Consider the following 20,858-nt stretch of genomic DNA (forward strand, 5'->3'; position numbering starts at 1 on the left):
GAATTACTTTGCTATCACTTAATACTCATAAATCTCTATGCATAAGCACCCTCTATATCCTACTGAAATCAGCTGAAGTTCATAGATAAGTCTAGACTAGCTGCTAGAACTTATCTAAACCATCCTTTGTTGGTTTGTGATTGAATATGCTGTTGTCTGGTAAGGAAGTGTTATTTGAATTTATATTTTATTTCTTACCAGTGTTTTTCACTGTTTGTGGGAAGGAAGGGATATCTTGTAGACAAGAAGATTTAGTCTGATTTATATTTTTTGTTTTACATTTAATTTTCACTGTTAGTTGTTAGAAAGGGATACTGTGGTGGTGGTGCTGCGGTAGCATTGTCACCTCACAGTAAGACGTTGTCCTGTTTGATACTCAGCTACAGCGTCTTCTGTGTGGAGACATGTGTGAATGGGTGTACCTTCATTGAAGGTTGTGTGTCAAAGCTGGCAACTCGGTACGTAAAAATCTACTGCCAATCATTAGCAGATCGGAGTTCCGCTGTAGCGACCCCTAACCGGGAAAAGCTGAAAGACACAGCAGTTGTTAGAAAGGGATAAGTTTTAGACAAGCAAATAGTAGCTATCCCAAGGGACCTAGTCAGCCAAAAATTTCACAAAGACTGCAGAAAGGACAATCCAGAGCTTCTCTAAATAATCCTAGACTGTGACTTAATTGATCTTTGTTGTTAAAATGAAGTGTGAATGCAATCAATAGCAAGGAGAAGCTGCTATGAGCATTCACTTGCGATGTAAAGGAATTCCAGCTTTTATGTGACTTTGACAACTTGTACAGTCAGAGTAGCAACTTTACTGTACTTAATGAAATACTTAGTTATATATATTGTATATTGTATGCGTGATTTCCCTCATAGAAGTTGACAATTTATCTTTGAATTATGTGGTAACCAATTTTGATTATTCTTTTCTTTTAGAAATTTTTATTTGTTTGCAGCTGAATATGGATTCCTTAAATGAGTATGTCATTAATGATTTGTTAAAGCACAAATATCTTGTAAAGTGTAATAAATGCCATGCATATTTAAAGGTAACACCTGATAACACTGGTGATCTGTGTTCCTCATCTCAAATGCTGTATGATTTGCTTACCATTATTATTTGAAAAACTTCAGTCTACATAACATATTTCTTTTGTTTTTCTCTCTATACTTAATTTCGTATTTGCATTGTTATTTTTAATAGTTTTTATCCTGTATGTTTATCTTTGCCTATGTTTGCTGGGGCTTTTCCCCTCAAGTCTCCACTGAAAATGGGTTGCTTACTATCAATGCAATGCAAATAGTTAATAACCTTTTCTTTTTTACAATTATTTTGTATTGTGATTGTTATTTAATATTTGTATATTGTCACTTTATCTTTACTTATGTTTGCTGGGGCTTTTCCCCTCAAGTCTCCATTGAAAATGGGTTGCTTACTATCAATGCAATGCAAATAGTTAATAACCTTTTCTTTTTTACAATTATTTTATATTGTGATTATTAAATATTTTTATATTGTCACTTTATCTTTACTTATGTTTGCTGGGGCTTTTCCCCTCGAGTCTCCACTGAAAATGGGTTTGTTTGCAAAATCAGTTGGACTAACCCGGTTAACAAATGTGAAATAAAAATAAATAAATTTGTAAATCTCAACTTAATGATGATGACTGCACTTGTGCAATTGGCACAGCTTGGAGAACTATTGTTACACGTACTAGTGACTAGACTGATGAGATAAGTAATGTTAGAAAACAAATAGAACACATTTAGGAAAGGATGTGGCTGTTTTGTGTAAAGATCGCTCAACCCCTATGGAACAAGACGATGCTACTGACAACTTTGGAATTCTGGATACAAATATTCAGCAATCTGAGGATTCAGAGCATGAAGAAGGAAATTTAAAAAAGAAAGAAATGAAGGAAGAAGAAGTTCGGAATAAATAACAAGGAAGAAAAAGAAAGGAAATTATAACATTTTCCTATCACAAAAACTTGATATGCAGTGATTATGAGGTTATAAATGTTAATTTGTTACTAGATAATTCCTCCAAACTGAAATCTAAACCAGTGTACAGAAGATTAATAACAGATTATATGGAAACAAAACAGTTAAACTAATTGGAGTGATGCATTCAGTGGAAAAACTGCAGAAGGAATGTGAAAAGTTTTAGAAGAGAATTTTTTTTTTTTTGGAATGCATAAAAAAAAATGTTTAACATAAGGATCTACGACATAGTTCTCAATTGTTCCAAATTACCCAGGAACACTCGTTTTTAAGCTTAAATAAGCTTAATTTCCCGAATGCCTCATTTGGACACAAGTGCACCCAAGATGTGCAGTCAAGCGACCTCTGTTCTGGCTCTAGATGTCACAGCCAATCAGAGCTTCGCCTTACTGCATCTGATTTGCATGCGGCCGGCAAGTTCCATTTAGAGAGTTACTGTTGACATGCGGAAGCAGCTGCAGCAGACATGTTGTACTTTAAGTGTTCAATTAGGTTCGCTGATTCTGCAACTCCATATATTAACAGAGTATTTCACGATCTGCATTTAAAATAATAAGAAATCAATTTCGTATAGATATAGTATACTAATTAAAACACCATAAAATGAAGCAAACTTCATAATCTGTCTTTTTTTTTCAGATAGCTGCGGGTTTCCTATCAATTCCCAACTCTTCTCTCAGCTGCTACACTTTCATCTCAGCGCTGTAGCCTTGAAAATCATTTATTTTATTATTCTGTTAATCTGTTCTCACCAGCCACCTTACTTTTCTCCCTAGAGCAAAGTACATTTTCCTTGTAGCCACAGCTCAAGAAAAAAAAAATATTGGGAAAGCTAAGTAATGGTATTTAGACTACACAGCTGGCAGTGTCCATAAAAAGTTATGCCAGCATATCCAGCCAACAATATTATAACACGCAGCTAGTGATCAGTCCTTCTGTGTGACTAGAAAGGTCACATACATATTAAAATTTGCAGTGATATTTTATTTTCGTAATTTAAGCGAACTGCACTTTAAAAGTATAATATTCAGTTTGTATTACTCCAAATGAGAAGCCTAATCTAATTTCTAAGTTTAGGGATACAGCTGTTTCTGTGGGGATCTTTCTGCTGCCTCTGATACAGAAGCAGATGAATCAAGTTGAAGAGGTTTTTTTTAATAATTAACCATAGTTTGCTTGTTTTCCTTAGCTCCACATACAATGCAACAGTAAGCATCAGGGACATCACTGTCTGGGGTCTGGATATTTTCAGCACAGAGGACAAACACCCTGAGCAATGTCAGTGCTGTTTGTTTGTTGTTTTAAACAGGAATGAGAACAAAAGGTTAGCCTAATGGTTAAGGTGTTTGCCTTACAAACACAAGGTGTAGGGTTTGATTCTCACAAGGGATAACTGGCTAGGCTTACAATGGCTTGCAAGGGCAGTTAGCCTAGTACTAACCTATGAAAAGGATAACACCAATACAGGGAGATCTTCATGCCTGGCTTAAAAACTGGATTTGCAGCCAAAATACTTGTCCAAGGAAGAAAGAAGGCTGGTAGACTGTTCCCTAGTGTGTTATAGTGGCATTAAGGATTTCCCAAAGAAGTGTGCAAAGTGGCAAAAAGGTCATAATTTTTCCCAGGAGGTCTGAGGCTTGTTGGGCAACATGGATTGTATTGTATTTAAATCCCTTCTCTTCCAGCAGACACAGGTAAGTAACCTAGTACTTTGTATAAGCTTTCAAAAGGTCTTGTCTTTGACCAAGTGGGTTTATTTGCTGAGGAAAAAGGGCAAAAGGTGTGCAAAGTTCATGCCAGTACATAAAATATATAAATCAAAGAGAGTAAAATTCAAAATGCTACATTCTGCCTCCTTTGAGCTACTGTTTCGTTCTTTGGTTGATGAGCATTTAGCAACACAATATACAGGGGACAATAGCCCAACCTGCAACTGGCATTAATTTGGATGAACAAAGGGTTCCAAAATGTGGAAAAGAAAAGTGTTAACCTTTTCCATTTCTTTTTTTTTAAATAAGGCAAGTGACCTCTGCATCAGTGTGATCAGTAAACCATTACAGAAAGTGGGTGAATTGTGTGGCCTTCCTTTCTAGTTAAAGAAATTCTACCCTAGATGTTATCCATAGGTATTTGAATGTTCCCTCAGATCTAGGGACAAATTGAGTTGTTAGCTTGCTTATTGTTGGCTGAGTTCCTAGTGTGTTAGCCGTTAATGAGAGTGTAGGGTGGGAGGTTGGCATAATGGCGAAGGTGTTTACCTAACAGACACAAAGTCTAGGGTTTGATTCTCACATGGGGTAACTGGCTAGGCTTAAGATGCCCCCAACGGGAGTTAGAGTAGTACTAATCTATGAACCTAACCAGTTACTTCTTACTTGGTTTCCAGCTGTTTATGTGAATCAGGTGCACTACTGCAACCACTAATGATGCATACAGAGGCAAAAATAGAAGACTGAAGTTAAAAAAATATATATATATGTAAAACTTGTTTACTAAGCCCAGGGGCCAAATGAATTCATGCTTCATATATTTGGTCTGTTCCTAATAAAAGATTTAGTATTCTGTAGATCACTGAGGGTTGAAGTAACTGAACATGTGTGGGCATTTCCATTAACATGTTTATTTAAATATGTAAATGTTGTTAATTAGGCATCCCTGATTGCCCCTGATTTTAAGGTCCTGTGTCCCTGATTCTCTCATCTGGAGGTTGAGAGGTATGATCTACGCACACAACATCAGGAGGATATATTTCCATAAGAATGAGGTACTTGATTAAGATGAGAGACAAAAATATTAGAAATGGAAAAAAAAGTCGGATTACAACTTTGACAATTGAAATACACAAGCTGGACAAACAAATTAAACATAGTGTAAGACAAGATCAAGAAAAGTTTGAAGAAATTTCTAGCAGCCTACCGTAGACCATATGCCCTCTCCCCCTCCTGTTCTCCATAACTAAGACTATACGGGTTTAGACTCTCCTTGCTGTTTGCTTCCTCCGTCTACCACTAAGTGGCAGCATCTACATAAGTAAACCCTACGTGTACACTTTAATCCTGATAAATTAATTTTCTACAGAAGAGTCTGTTGAATTTAATATTCTATGACTGAATATATCCTCTCCCTCAGCAAAGGTCAGCCTGCACTACCTTTCCCAAAACATTAGAACAAACCCTCTTACTACAGCCATTTAACTGACCTTCACTGATACCTTTTCTGCTGTACTCACCTCTGGTGAGTTCTCTTCTTCCCAGGTTTCCCTTCACGCCTATTTTCCCACTGCACTAGTCCCTCCTACCTCTCTACCCCATCCACCTTCCTCTACCAAACCCCTCCCCCGCCAGTTATCTTCCCCCAGAGTTTACTTCTTCCTGCTATGGACTGTGGCGCCATTTTTAAAATCCTGTACTAAGCATCCACAGCTTTCCTGTGCCAGTCCCACGGTTTTGGGTTGCTAGACTCACCTCCTGGTAGGTCTTTTCAGTGTATCTGTATTTCAATGTAAGCCTTTAAGGCAGCTACCATGCTACTATACTGGGATCTAGCTTATAGATTTGTGTTAAAGCACTGTATGCCTGTGTATCTTCAGATGGTTGTGCTATACCTGCGGTAAAAGTGTGTTTTGGCTCCTGTAATTACGCTCAGTATTTTACAAGAGTGGAGCTCTTGCTATGATTCCCACTACAGCAGTTATATAATCTGGGCTCAGGGGGCTCGTTTGGGTCAATGCTAGCTTAGTCAAACTCACACACCAGCTCAAGTGTGGTCCTGTTAAAAGGACGTCAGCTAACGACTACAACTGAATGCCTGTATGCCTCGTTATGTGCACTAACGTTCCTACTATGTGCCTAACTGCCTAATTACAAGCTAAGCAGCTATGTCTCTTTTTTTCTTTTTGTTTACGGCTTCAAGGGGAAACTCACAGCTCATACACTGTGCTGGACATTATTTGCACACTATATTCTCACTGTTAAACTGTTTTGCCCACAATAGTGTAGTGTAAGCATATTTTTTGTGATTACTGTGTCAGTTCCCCTTGGTTTAAATTGCTTATTGGCTCTGCAGCTGTAAGTCACTTTCGGAATGGGTCAGGCTCCTTCCATGCTATCTACTGCTGCATTATAATAATATGGGTAAACGGGAGTCGTTTGCTGTCTTTATCTGCTAAATTATGTCCAGAAACACACACTAAATGATGTTTTGCTAAAAGGACGCTAACTAAAATGTATAATTGGAAGCCTGTTTTTTCTTAAGGTGGAAATAAGGTCCTACTGCGAGCTTTACAGCTCAATTATCGACTTAGCTGATTTTCTCCCTCAGTTTGAGTTTAAAAGGATTACACTTTGTCCTGGATATTGTTCTGCATATTATATTGCACTTACTTAGACATTTAGGTAGTGACTGTGTTATTATTATGTCCAGATACCCACTCTAAATGATATTTTGGTAACAGAACGCTAACTAAAATGCATGATTGGATGCCTGTTTTTTTCTTAAGGAAGAAATAAGGTCCTACTGTGAGCTTTACAGCTCAATTATTGGCTTAGATGATTTTCTCCCCGAGTTTGAGTTTAAAAGGATTACACTGTATCCTGTATATTGTTCTGCATATTACATTGTACTAACTTGAATATTTAGGTAGTGACTGTGTTACTTTCTCCATGCCCATTGTTGAATGTATTTTTACATTACTGCTGTTTAACCCTTTCTCGCTAAAGGAATAGGGTCTTTGATACAAAGCTGAGCTGAAAGTGAATGTTGTCTTTAAACATTGTAACCCATATTGCTGAAGCTGTATTACTTCTAGCCTTTACCTGCTTCTTTATACTGATATTCCCTTAAAGCCTCTCTCCCTCTACAGCCTAGCTCTAGCTACATCTAACTCCATCCCCTATCTACTTTCTGTGCTTCCTAACACCAACCTTTTCTCTCACTATCTCTCTCTCACTCTCTCTCTCTCTCTCTATATATATATATATATATATATATATATATATATATATATATATATATGGGTTCACTACACATTACCGAAAACCCACAATACCAATGCCCATAAACCCGAGACCAAATACCCGAAAGACGACAAGACCGATGGACCACAAGCGCGAAATTCAAAATCGCGAACATTTGTAACACATACAGTACACACATACACAGACACACCTTCCCACCACAATCAAACAAAGAAACTTACACTATATTTAAGCAAGGGGGCAATTCCCCCTGCACCCTGCCATGAGGGGGGCTTCACCCCCCACACCCCCCCTACTTTAATATTCTAACTCCGACATCGCACAAACACACATACAAGACAAACTCACACCCACACATTACAGTCCCTCAAACGCACACACCACAGTCACAACACACACTAAAACCCTCACAAACACACTTACACACACATATTTACCTAAACTGCAACACCAGAAGTGCTAACTTAAAATCTCCGAACATCGGGATTATGAAATTCGCGCTTCTGGTCTTGCGATCATCTGGTCCTTCGGTGTTCTGGTCTCAGGATTCCGAGCGTCGGTAATATGGGCGTTCAGTCTTCCATAGTGGACCCATATATATATGGGACGGATTAGTGTGAAAGACAGAGAAACAACACTTGGGTAAAGTTGTAGGTAGATAGAAAGGGAGGAAGCCTGATGGAGAGCGATATATTATATATATGTATCACTCTCCATCAGGCTTCCTCCCTCCCTCCCCTTTCTATCTACCTACAACTTTACCCAAGTGTTGTTTCTCTCTCTTCCACACTAATCCATCCCAGGTGCTCCCTCCCTGCCCCAAAACAAAAGGAATAACTCCAGCCACTTCCTGAAGACACCCTAACTTTGCCAGCCTGCCTGGTAACTCAGAATGCTACTGCTGAGAAGACCCCCCAACAAGATTGTGTTAAATGTATGTTGTCACCACTAATATACATGGACTTGTTGTACTACCTATTGTGCTAGTCTGCCCTCCCATGCGCGCGTTCTAGGAGCTTACCGTAGACCATATGCCCTCTCCCCCTCCTGTTCTCCATAACTAAGACTATATTTACACCTAAGACGGGTTTAGACTCTCCTTGCTGCTTGCTTCCTCCCTCTACCACTAAGTGGCAGCATCTACCTAAGTAAATCCTACTTGTATGCTTTAATCCTGATAAGTTAATTTTCTACAGACGAGTCTGTTGAATTTAATACTCTACGACTGCATACATCCTTTCCCTCCATGCTAAACCTCCCTCAGTAAAGGTCAGCCTGCACTACCTTTCACAAAACATTAGAACAAACCTTACTACAGCTATTTAACTGCCCTTCACTGATACTTATTCAGCTGTACTCACCTCTTCTGCTCCTTCCAGCTCCGTTCGCCCTTCAGGCTCATTGTGCTCCCCTACCCTGCCCCCAATTCTCACCCTCCCCCAGCACACCTAGCTTTATTCCTCCTTGACCGCTCCCTCCCATCCTAATTACCCAATAGCTGCTCCCCCACCAAATCCCTCCCATCTACTTCCCCTTCTCACTCTCTTCCATCTGCACACCACGCATATAATCACAGTCCACTCCTCCTTTATTAAATTTCTATAAAAACCTTCCTCACTTTCTAAAACCTCTCCTTCTATTCAGACTTCTCTTTTCCACAAACCTACATCATTCTCTCTCCCTTCTGCTTCAACATGCTCTTCTCAAGCCATGACACCTTCCAGGTCGTCTGCCTCCTCTCCCTTCTCCTAATTCCCCTATACTTTGCTAGCTCATACACCGCTAATGCTTGCCCAAAATTACCTACTAAGACAACTATCATACATACACACCTTCACACTCAATCCTACTCCCATTTCCACTATCTCCTCATCTCTCATTCAACCCAAAACTCTTTACTTATTCCACCCTAAAATCCTCTCCTTTAAAGTTAGGACACTGTCACCTATTCTAACCTTAAAGCCACCAAATCTCATACCTAGTAAACCTGAATGGCTAAAGTATATTACCTTTAATAACCTAGTCCAAGCTGGTGATATTCATCCTAACCCTGGTCCTACGCCCTCCTTTGCCAACACCCATCTATCATCCCCCTCTTACCACAACACCCTAAAGATTTTTACTATAAATGCACAAAGTCTTAACAACAAAGTTCACCAATTTCAAACTGGTTAAGCCATAACCAACCTGACATCTTAGCCATCTCTGAATCATGGCTCAAATCCTCCATCTCTGACTCTGAGATCCTACCCCCAGGATTTCATACTCTCAGAAACAACCGACTAAACAAAAAAGGTGGAGACTCTGTCCTAGTCTACTCTAACCTCCTAGCCATCATTTCCCTCCAAATTCCAATTCCCCAATTCCAAAACACAGAACTAACTACTGGACTACTAAAACTAAATAAACACAAAAATATCTGTATTATTGCCCTATATATCTCACCTGACAATAATATCTCTACACTCGAAGAAATTCTCCTATGGACCTCTACTAGAATTCACTACGAAACATACATCCTAGGAGATGTAAATATTGATTGGAACAAAATCAATTGCCACTCTCCCTCCCTAACCATTAACCTCTATAACTTCTCTCAGTTAATCTTCCCCATCACCCGACCAAACAAAATAAATCCACCTGGTTCCACCTTAGACTGGATCCTAGTCTCCGATCCAAAAGAATAACCAACTCTGGCACTATTCCTGATACCATTAGTGACCACCTCCCAACCTTCATACATCGCTCAACTAGCTCTTCCCCACACCAACATCAATACATCCGCACTCACAACCTCACTAATTTCAAACCCACTACTTTCTCAAACATTTTCAAACAGATAAACTGGCAAATTCTAAACACCCTTCCTCTCGACAGTGCTATAGGTTACTTCAACTCTGTCTTCTTAGATCCCCTTAACTCCCTTGCCCTTCTAAGAAACAAAAGGATAAAAACTTAAACAGTTCCTTGGCTATCCAAAGAAACAAAAAAGATCATGCACCAAAGAGATAAAATATGAAAACTTTACCAAAACAATAAACTGCCCACTACACTGCTCCAATATCAACAGCTGCGTAACCTTGCAAAAGAACTAATCACCAAGGACAAAAAATCCTACTATATCAAACTCCAGCCCAATAATAATAATGTTCGTTTGTTCTTCTTTCAGCTTTTCCTGGTTAGGGGTCGCAACAGCGATGATTGGCAGTAGATTTTTACAGTGCCGAGGTGCCAGCTCAATGCCAAACCTTCAACAAAGGCACGCCCATTTCACGCATGTCTTTTGAATGCCACTCGACCAGGGGGAGGACATGCAGACTCCACACAGAAGGCACTCCAGCTAAGAATCGAACGAGAGAACCTCTTGCTGTGAGGTGACAACGCTACTGCTGCACTACCATGACTTACAGTCCAATAATAATAATAAAACTCTCAAACTATTCTGGAATTCAATAAATTCTCTTTTCAATCCAGGCTCTGAGAATATCCCCTGTCCTGACCCAAGTAAATCTGACCTTGAACTAAGCTCTGAATTTAACTCATTCTTCATAGAAACTATTTCTAACCTCACCAAGACATTTCCTAACAATAACCCAACTTCCTTTCACTCACCAATTTCCAATTCACCTAGCAACCCTCCCTTCTCTGAGTTCAAACCCATCTCCACTAATTTTATACAAAAACTTTTGTCCAAACTTAAACCTTGCTCTAATGCTCCTGACAATATCCCCTCCTCCTTCCTGAAATGTGCTGCTGATGATATTGCACTTCCAATCAGCATCATTATTAACAGATCCATAAAGGAATCATATGTCCCTAAACTCTGGTGCTCAGCCTATATTCTTCTGCTTCACAAAGAAGGCAAAAACACCAGCATCTCAAACTTTCAACAATTGCTCTGCTCTCACCAATCTCCAAAATCCTAGAAAAAAGCATCCACCTCCAACTCATGCCTTTTCTGACCCTAAACAACCTTCTCACTCCCACCCAACATGGCTTCTGCCCAGGCCATAGCACCACAGCCACTCTACTCTCTTTTCTTGAAACTGTCAATCAAGCCTGATATTCGGAACATTTAGTTTCTACCATTTTACTTGATTTGTCTAAAGCTTTCAATATTGTGTCCCATAAGCACCTTCTCTGTCATCTCTCTGACTTCCATCTCTCACCCAACACTTAATCCTGGTTCTCCAGTTATCTATCCGATAGATCACAGGCAGTCAAATGGAAGAACTCCATCTCTTCCTTCTTACCCACCCCAACTGGAGTACCACAGGGATCCATCCTTGGGCCTATGCTTTTTAATATCTTCATCAATAACTTTTACTCTGCTATTTCTGACACCAAAATAATTCAATACGCAGACGATTCAACCTTAGTCTGCTCTGCCTCAAACCTCTTTGAACTACTAAGCAAAACCTAAATTGCATTTTCAACAACTGAAAACTGGATGTGCCAAAACCACCTCTCTCTAAATGTAAATAAATCAAAGATTTTACTATTCCCTCCTACAAAGTCCCTCTCCTACAACAAAAACAACTTCAAAGTCTATAGCCATTCCAATTCACCTACTGAAGTAGTTCCCACCGCTAAACTACTTGGCATTACCATTGATGAACACCTAAAATTTGATATCCCTATTCAACAAAATATCAAGAAAACCCACCAAAAGCTAGGCATGCTGTACAGGAACAATCACTTTCTCTCCAGCTCTACAAGGCATACTCTGGCTACAACCTATCTTCTTCCTTCCTTATTATACTGAGCCCCTCTCCTAACCAATCTGTCCTCCACTATCACCTCCAAACTAGAAACCTGCTATAACAAAATCTCTAAATTTGCCACTAACCCCAAAAATTATACCCGTCATTTCCTTACCCTACAATCCCTGAATTGGCTCAAACTCCCTAACTACCTAGACTACCCCCAACTCACCACTGCTCATAGACTCATATTTCACCCAACAAAATGTCCTGCTCTAACTAATCTCCTTCCCCCCTACATACCCAACAGAACTCTAAGATCTGAACATCAGAATCTAATTGCTATCCACAAACCTAAACGTCCTGCTGGCCAACTTCTCTCTTACTCACTTGGCAAAAAAATGGAATTCCCTTCCATCTACTCTAAGATCTATACCAAACTCTGAAAACTTTAAAAGCCTGCTTTCCAAACACCTGTCCTCTAAGCGAAAATGTACCTGCCTTCACCCAACCTAAATCAAGCTAAACTTTTTGCTCCCAGTGTGTTCTCTCTGTATTTCCTGGCCTCTCTATGCTCTCAACAACTCCTATAGCTACTCTGAGTCAACTCAACCTTGTAAATGTTGTAAATAGCATTCCTGTTTAAATGTGCGTAAGCAGAGTGTATTCACTATTTCTTTATCCTGTCTTCTCTTTCTACTCATGTTCATACATACATTGTTGTCAAACTCCATTAGAGTGTTCCTCAGATGAAATTGTATAACCCTCAAATTCATTCTCCATGAACTCTGTTAAACAGCATGACACCAAATGTGTTAATTTGTAACTTATTTTGTATATTGTATCTTTTATACTTATGTATCACTTGTATAGTAACTGTATTATGCAGCTTGGAGCTTTTCTCCCTGGGCCTCCACTGAAAATGGGTCATTTCAGCCCAGTGGACTTCCCCGGTACTCAAACTGGAAATAATAATAATAATAATAATAATCATAAAGATATAAATATTGTGCAGAATAGGAAGCCATTTTACAGATCCAAAAGATGTGAAAAGAGTGAAGACATACAAACTGATAATCTGTGTGCAGATTCTCAGACACAACAGATTATAGATATAATTACAAAATCTTGTGCAAAGCAGTTTGGCTCCATGATGAGGGTAATAATTTACTCTAGTGGCATCTGGGTAACCTCAGATACTGAAATCAAATGAGATTATATTGAAAAAGAACTATGCAAACTAGATCCAAACAAACCACATGAAGGAGACAGAATTTGTAATAACGACCTGACAACACTTCAGCAAGAACTTATAGCACTATTATATATATTATTTACTAGGTCATATAAATATGGGGAGATTCCTCAAGATTGGAGACATGTGATTATTTATTTATTTATTTATTTTATTTATTTATTTTATTTTACATTTGTTGACCGGGCTAGTCTAGCTGGATACATGTCCATTTTCAGTAGAGGCCCGAGGAGAAAAGCTCCACAATATAAGAGGTAGTTAAACATAACATTCAAGGATAGAGTTATAGTTATTACATTCAAAGAGAAATCAGACATATATGTTATACAATTGTTTAAAAGAAGTACAATACTTATAATGAACTAGCATTAGTATTAGTTGAGACCTTAGGTTAGTGGGTTGGGTAGGGACTTTAGTGGGCCAGGAGAGTTTTAGTATTAGTCAGGACTTTAAGTGAAAAGGGAGGAGGACAAACCCAGAATCATATAGACCCTTAAGTTTACTTTCATGTTGTGGAAAAATAATGGAGAAGGCAATATTGAATAAGGTATTGTCAAAACTGGAAATGTTGGGACCTGAAAACACACATCAGCATGCATATATTGAAAATATATCTATTACCGTCTGCAGCATGATGTTCTACAACAATATAATTACAACTATGAATGAAAAAATGTGCTGATATGTAATTTATATAGATTTAACTTCAGCATTTGACAGGGTCATACACAACACACTGATCAATAAATCAGAACAACTAGATTGATGTGGTCTTGGTAAGATGGATAGCTGAATGGCTTACAAATAGGACATGGCAAGTACCACACAGCAATTACACAAGTGAAATTCTTGGTTACTGTCCGGGTGTTCTACAGGGCTCTGTCCTAGGCTCATACATGTCTAGATTATATTTTTCATATCTAGCTTTTTCATCTGCAGTATTCTACAGCCTATATGCAGATGACTTAAAATTGGGTAAACTGATTACATGTGCTAAAGACAGGGCATGTCTGGAAAATAACTTGACTAAATTAACCATTTGGGCACAGGAGAATTACATGCTGATAAAGACATCAAAAACTAAGCATATGAGATTTTGGAGACATAAAATGAAAGCTGAATATTTAATACAGCACACAGTGATTGAAACTGTAGATTAATTTAAAGACCTGAGTATATGGGTTGGTCCAGCTTTGAGTTTTTTTAATCATATCAAAAAATTGGTTAATGACAGTTATAGAACTATAGGTTGTATAAAAAGGTTTATAAAGTCTAGGAAATCAGAAATGATGAAGTAATTGTTAGTTATATTAGACCCAAACCTAAGTATGGAATAACAATATAGAAACCTTATAAGAAAACACGCGTGTGTAAACTGGAAAGAGTACAGCAGAAATATGGCAATGGCATCCATCGATGGGAAAATTTAAGTTATTAAGAAAGACTAAAATATCTGAACTTGTACAGTGTCTCATATAGATATTTAAGAGACCACCTTATTCAGGTATATAACGCATTTCGAGACAACTACCTCTGGGAATGTTTGGGGTTATCCAAAAGTGCCACAGAATAATCAGACAACCTATGTAGAAAATTCTATAGGAATGAGAAGTGTACTGACTGTTTCTTTGAGAGAGTAGCTGATGCATGGAACAGACTACCAAACTATATTAAAGCAAACACTAGTTTAGATATTTTTAAGAACAACCCATACACTTATGGGAGGAACTGTTTTGGTATATTAGCAGGCTAAAAGGGCATTAATGCCCATGTTTGAAATATTTGTATGCATGTATATATGTATGTATATGTATGTGTGTGTGTGTGTGTGTGTGTGTGTGTGTATATATATATATATATATATATATATATATATATATATATATAGGTCTACCTGACATTGCCGACAGTCCAGAATGCCGACAACCATATGGCCAGCACCATATGATCGACATTCGGAATGCCGACAATGCGGAACCGGCATCTCCGTACAGTGCAGAATGGAAAGATTTCCATTCCTGCCCTGCAGTGCGATCTCAGAGTTGGTATATTAAAGTTACAGGGGGTGTGGGTGGCAGATCCTCCCACGGTGGGTGCAGAGGGGTGTCGCCCCCTGCTAGCACTTTAAAGGAAATTGTATTTCCTTTTTCCTGGATTTATTCATAATGACGAGATTTTGAATGTTGGCCATATGGTTATCGGCATTCTGCAATTTTGACTGAAATTCCATTTGACTGACAAGTATTATTGGCAGTCTCCACAGCACGGCAAGGCAAGTAAATGGAATATGTCCCCTTCCCCACTGCAGTGTGACTCTGGAGTTAGAATATATAGTTAGGGGGGTTGTGGGGGACTCATCCCCCCACAATGGGGGATGTGGGGGACAAGCTCCCACACTTAATTTCATATTATACTGTTTGGTTTTGCTTTAATATTGATTAGTAAAACAAAAGTAAGTGGGGGGCTTCGCCCCCCCACACCCCCCAACTATATATTCTAACTCCAGGGTCACACTACAGTGAGGAAGGGGACATATTCTATTTACTTGCCTTACAGTGTCCTGGAGACTGCCAATAATATTTGTCAGTGAAATGAAATTTCAGTCATTTGGTCTCAGTCAGTCGGAAGTTAGGGCAAATTAAGTAGACCCATATATATATCATTTGGTCTCAGTCAGTTGGAAGTTAGGGCAAATTAAGTAGACCCATATATATATATATATATATATATATATATATATATATATATATATACATGCCCTGTTTGTTGAAAGTACACTTCATCAACAAGCAGAAGGATGAGCCCACTTGCGTTTCGATAAAATGTAATTTTGATGGATCAACACAGATCCATATATATATATATATATATATATATATATATATATATATATATATCTACACACACACACACAGGGAGAGAGATATGCCTTTGCAGGCCATTTTAAGCTCAGCTAGTTTCCATCAAAGGAGAGAATCAAACCTTGTACCTTGTGTTTGGGAGGTAAACACCTTAGTCAATAAGCCAGTCACCAACTTGAGTCAGATATACTGTCATCCCAATGTAATACCATAGAAATGCAATATTGTAAGCTCATGTTTGAAGTAAACTGAACTCCTGCTACAGACAAATTGTCTTATGAGGTCGCTCAGCTTACACATTAAAAACGAAAACAGAAAAATAACGGAAAATAAATCATTGACTGGATATTAAATTACACATATAAGTATCATGAGAAAGTCCTTTAGTGAACATAACCATGTCTCTGCGATCTGAATCACAAAATCAAAAAAGTATTGCCTATAATGTCAAAAACAATTTAAAATCCAACATAAGTCCCATTATCATTCAACTAACATTCAGGGACTAACATTAAAACTACATAAAATGGGTAATTAGTGCAGTAAAGTACACCTAAATATTTGGGACTCCTTATTTCCTCCTTGAGGAAGAGAGTTAAATCCCTTCCCGCTCCTTGGCTAACATTTAATGTAAAACTACTTGTGAATGAAAAGGCAAGGCATAAAAAGCTTGGTGCCTAGACACCAAACAAAACATCCAGCCCTACAGACTTAGACAATTTAGAAAAACGCTAAGAAGTTATACTTCTCAAGTTACAGTAGATCAACAAAAATCCAAAAACTTTGCCTCAGCAGTTAAGTCTCATTAAAGCATGCAAACAATGGGCCGATGGTTACCATGCTCTGTAAAACAGGTACAAGGAACACAGAGCATTCCTACTTCCAATCAAAACTCCGTACATCAAAGCATGTAAATTTAATTTGCATCCTATAAACATAAGTAACTTACTCATACACTGGCTGCACTATTGCATTCAAGTGCAAAATGTCCGAGGAACCATGTGGCAAGTAAAACTTGGTTATGGGGAGCTTCCTGATTACAGTTTTCCACTGAAGCTCACTGCCAGTCAGGTTTCTAAGGGTGCAATGTCACTGAGGCCTTCCTTTTGGGAGATTTCTCCCTTATTTGTATTTCTGTTATCAGTGAGTGAGTTAGTATATATAAGTTCACATTTGTGGATGGCTTGCATACATTGAGAGGGGGTTCAGGGTGGGGGGACTTGCCCACTGCAATAAAACTCTTACATTTAATTATTTTCATCAGGTTTATTTCCTGACAGGTTGTATTCAGTGAGTTGGTTAATTGCTGTGCTGTAACTTAATGAGTGTTAGTGGAACTTTTATCAACTCCCACTCGATGAAATATGATAATATCTCTAGTAAACTGTTACTCTCCTGAGTACCCTGTAATTTTACAAAACTATTACTGAACAAATTAAAGACTACATCCCATTCCTGTGATGACCCCCCCAATCAGAATATCTTCAACATTGGTTCTGCCTTAGAACATCTTCATCTCCCTTCACAGGTTTTTATCTATAAAGTACAGATACTTAGAAATGACTCCATAAAAGAAACTTGTATCCTTGTATTTTGGAAACCAGAATACATCAACCTGCTCCACAGAAGAGGTACATATTTAGAACTAAATATAGACCAACAGCCATATTATAATCACTGTATAAAACAGTTGGAAGATACATCCATACCCAACTCCTAGTTATTTTATACAAAAATTATCGACACACCAAAATATCCTTGGCTTTAGACCAGATCACAGACCAGAAACTGCATTAGCAGCCCTCACCAGGTACATTTATTAACCTATGTCAAAGAGAAATTGTAACCTCAATATTCCTAGACTTGTGCAGAGCACTTGACACTGTCTCACTCGCAACAGTCACATTAAGATTCTCAAATGCAGGTCTCCATACCAACAGCCTGCAATAGTGTACAAATGATCTTTTCCAGCAAACACATGAATACCTTGTCAGCTACTCTGCTCTACCTTTAATAGTAGAAATAATTCAATGTTCTTACATTAGTTTTCTTATTTTTCTGTATATTTATAAATAGCATGCATTCTCAAATCCATCTTACTGTAGGCAAATGACTACTCTGCTATGTCTGTTACATAAATAAGTAAATGTACCAAAAAAAATTAAACTATACTTTACCAAGTTTGATAAATATCTAACTTAACGTAACCTTCTAAATGGAAATAAAACTATTGTTTACCACCTTACCCCTTCTTCAGATCCAAATAATAACTTCAACATTCTAACAATAACATTAAAATCAAACTATTTTCTCAAATAAGCCTAGCAGGCAAAACCATAATATTAAGAAATAAAATACAGCCAACATATTACAAACTCAAAATACCAATCAAAACCTCAGTCTACTATATAAAGCTAAACGACACCTTAAAGGAACACTATGGGCAAATGATGAAAAAAACATATACCCTTGTCTGCTGTCTTGGGGACAGACATCCTGATTCCTTTGGAAAGCTAAATCTGTCTGATAATACACTATGAGAGCACAGATTATGAGTAAGCACCCCAAGCATTTGTTACCAGACTAAACTTCCATTCACTTAGAATGGAACACCTGGGGGAAAAAACTGCTCTTGTAGTACAAGTTCCCTGAAAGAAGCTTGCAAAAGTGTCAAATTACTAAGATAAAAAAGACTTTTTACAAAGAGCAGTTTGCAAGTTTCAGTTCCTGGCCAAGTTATTTCTGTCATCTCCCCTCCTTCAATGAGCTAGCCTCTCATTTCCAGCTTGGCTAGATTCAACTCACTAGTCAACTTAGCATGACAACAGACATTAAACATATCTCAGCTTGGTGTGCCACTTAAACTGTTCCTTCATGTGTCTCTTCCCTTCTGAATAGCATTTCCCAGGAATTATGTCTAAACAAAGGCACACACATCAATTTAATAGTTTAGGCCACTCTATCCATTTCTTAAAATGTGCACAGTAAAATATTCAATTTGAATTGCATTCTGGCTGCTCACGAGGTTACCTGTGCAGTTATTCCGTTACAGCACAGCCCGAACTACGGTATTTAATACCAAGCTTTACATAACAATGAAACAGTTCTCGGTTTCTTCTGAACAATGATCTCCCAAGCCTCTGATGTGACCCAGTACTTTCTCTTACTGCTGTTTTTAGTAGTTTTGACTTAGATGTGTACTTGTAGCGTATCTCTCATCCTCACAGCTGCAGACTTGTGGAGAGAGCTTCCAGATCAGACACATTTAAAAACAGCAATACTACTGATTTAGTAAGCTCACAAAATAAGACTACATGAATTAGTATTCATTTTCTGAAGAAGAAAAGTTTTTAATTGCAATGAATGTCATTATTTGTTCATGAGAATCCAACATCTTTTTCAAAAAGCATCATCAATTGTATGTCAGAGCAAAAGTACAAGCCAAAATTAGAGACACTTATGGGATGTGAAGCACACTGATAAGTGATCCGACACTCTTACTCATCTGTTCTCCATTGCAACTACCCCAAATCAGACAGGCATGTACATACTTCATGACACACATGTATGGAAACTAGGGCCGTAGCATTTTGGAGGCCCCCAGCAAGTTTCAAGTTGGGAGCCCTACAAAGGAGAATGTAAAGTGTGACCCCATTGCTGTCATGCCCCCTTCCTTGTCAAGCTCACCCAGCACCATTTAACAATCAATGTATAGTGTTACTACATTCAGACCATTATTTTTATATATTTATTTTACATTTGTTGACCGGGATAGTCGGACTGGATGGATGTCCATTTTCAGCGGAGGCCCGGGGAGAAAAGATCCAAGGGTAAGCAGATACAGCATTACATAATACCAGCATTACATATTACAAACAGACTGTTTACAGAGATTACATAAGTAAGCAAGTTAAACGAGTTCCACGGGTTACAGTTAATCCTGAGCACAAGTCAGGATTAAATTAAATTACACAGTAAACTGGTTAACAGATTTTTACACATTCTAGAGAGAGTTAGCCAGACTTGATACATTGACATAACCAGTTAAGTGTCAAATGTTGTTCGAGTCTGGTTTAAATTGACCTAAGGTGGAAAGTAAGGTAATATCAGCTGGAAGAGAGTTCCAGAATCTACTTACAGAGTTTGCAAAGAGAGAATCACCAGCTGTGTTATTAATTTTGCTAGTCTGAATTAGTAGTTTGTTAGAGGATCTAAGCGGTCGAGGATTGTTATAGGGGGTGATAATAGTTTTAAGTGCAGGAGTATTGTCCGGATTATAGAGGATTTTATAGGCCATAATCAGTTGGTTATACTGGATTAGGCTGGGTAGTTCAAGCCACCCAAGCCGATTTAGATTGATGCAATGATGTGTCCTAAAAGGCAGCCCAGTGGCAAACCTGGCAATGTGGTTGTAGCAAATTGAGAGTTTGTTAAGGCCAGTCTTGTTTAAATTCGAGAGTAGAGGGGATGCATACAGAAGGGTTGAAAGAAGGTGAGAGTGAGCTATGGCAAGGGGTTAGGAAGGCTTTTATTCTGTAAAGTGACCCTAGTTTTTTATTGATGGTTTTGATAGTTTGGTTAGCATGTAGGTCAAATTTTAGATTATTGTCTATGATGACACCTAATAGTTCTGTAGATGGGTCAGGGGAGATTATTGTGCCATCATTTGATTTTTATGGTAAAGGTGAAAGCGGTAGACCTACGTGTTGGTGAAAATAACAGCGTTTTAGTTTTTTTGGGATTTAGCATCAGACGATGTTCAGAAAGCCAGTTTTCTATTGTATTAAAGGTGGTCTGGGTAGCTGACCATAACTCTACTGGAAATGTGGCTGAGCAAATCAGAGTACAGTCATCAGCATATTGGATACAGCTGACTTTTGGGATAACAGTATAAAGGTCGTTAATGAAGACGGAGAACAGCAAGGGCCCTAGTATAGAGCCTTGTGGTACTCCAAGGGTGTTAGGTAGAAGGTTAGAGAGTTTGTTCTGCCAGAGGACAGCCTGCTGTCGACCATTCAGGTAGGATTGAAACTATTGGAGGGCTCCAGTATCTAGACAGA

At 38.3% G+C, this 20,858-nt stretch overlaps 1 protein-coding gene across 1 annotated transcript in view; it reads right to left on the reverse strand.

The window, feature by feature from the left end:
• Window positions 1-20,858, reverse strand: part of LOC122811307 (aldo-keto reductase family 1 member B1-like) — a 356,222-nt gene that overhangs the window by 190,994 nt on the left and 144,370 nt on the right. The gene's annotated exons all lie outside the window — the stretch shown is intronic.

The sequence above is a fragment of the Protopterus annectens genome, chromosome 9.part0 (assembly GCF_019279795.1).
Source record: "Protopterus annectens isolate FY-2018-M chromosome 9.part0, PAN1.0, whole genome shotgun sequence".
NCBI lineage: Eukaryota > Metazoa > Chordata > Ceratodontiformes > Protopteridae > Protopterus > Protopterus annectens.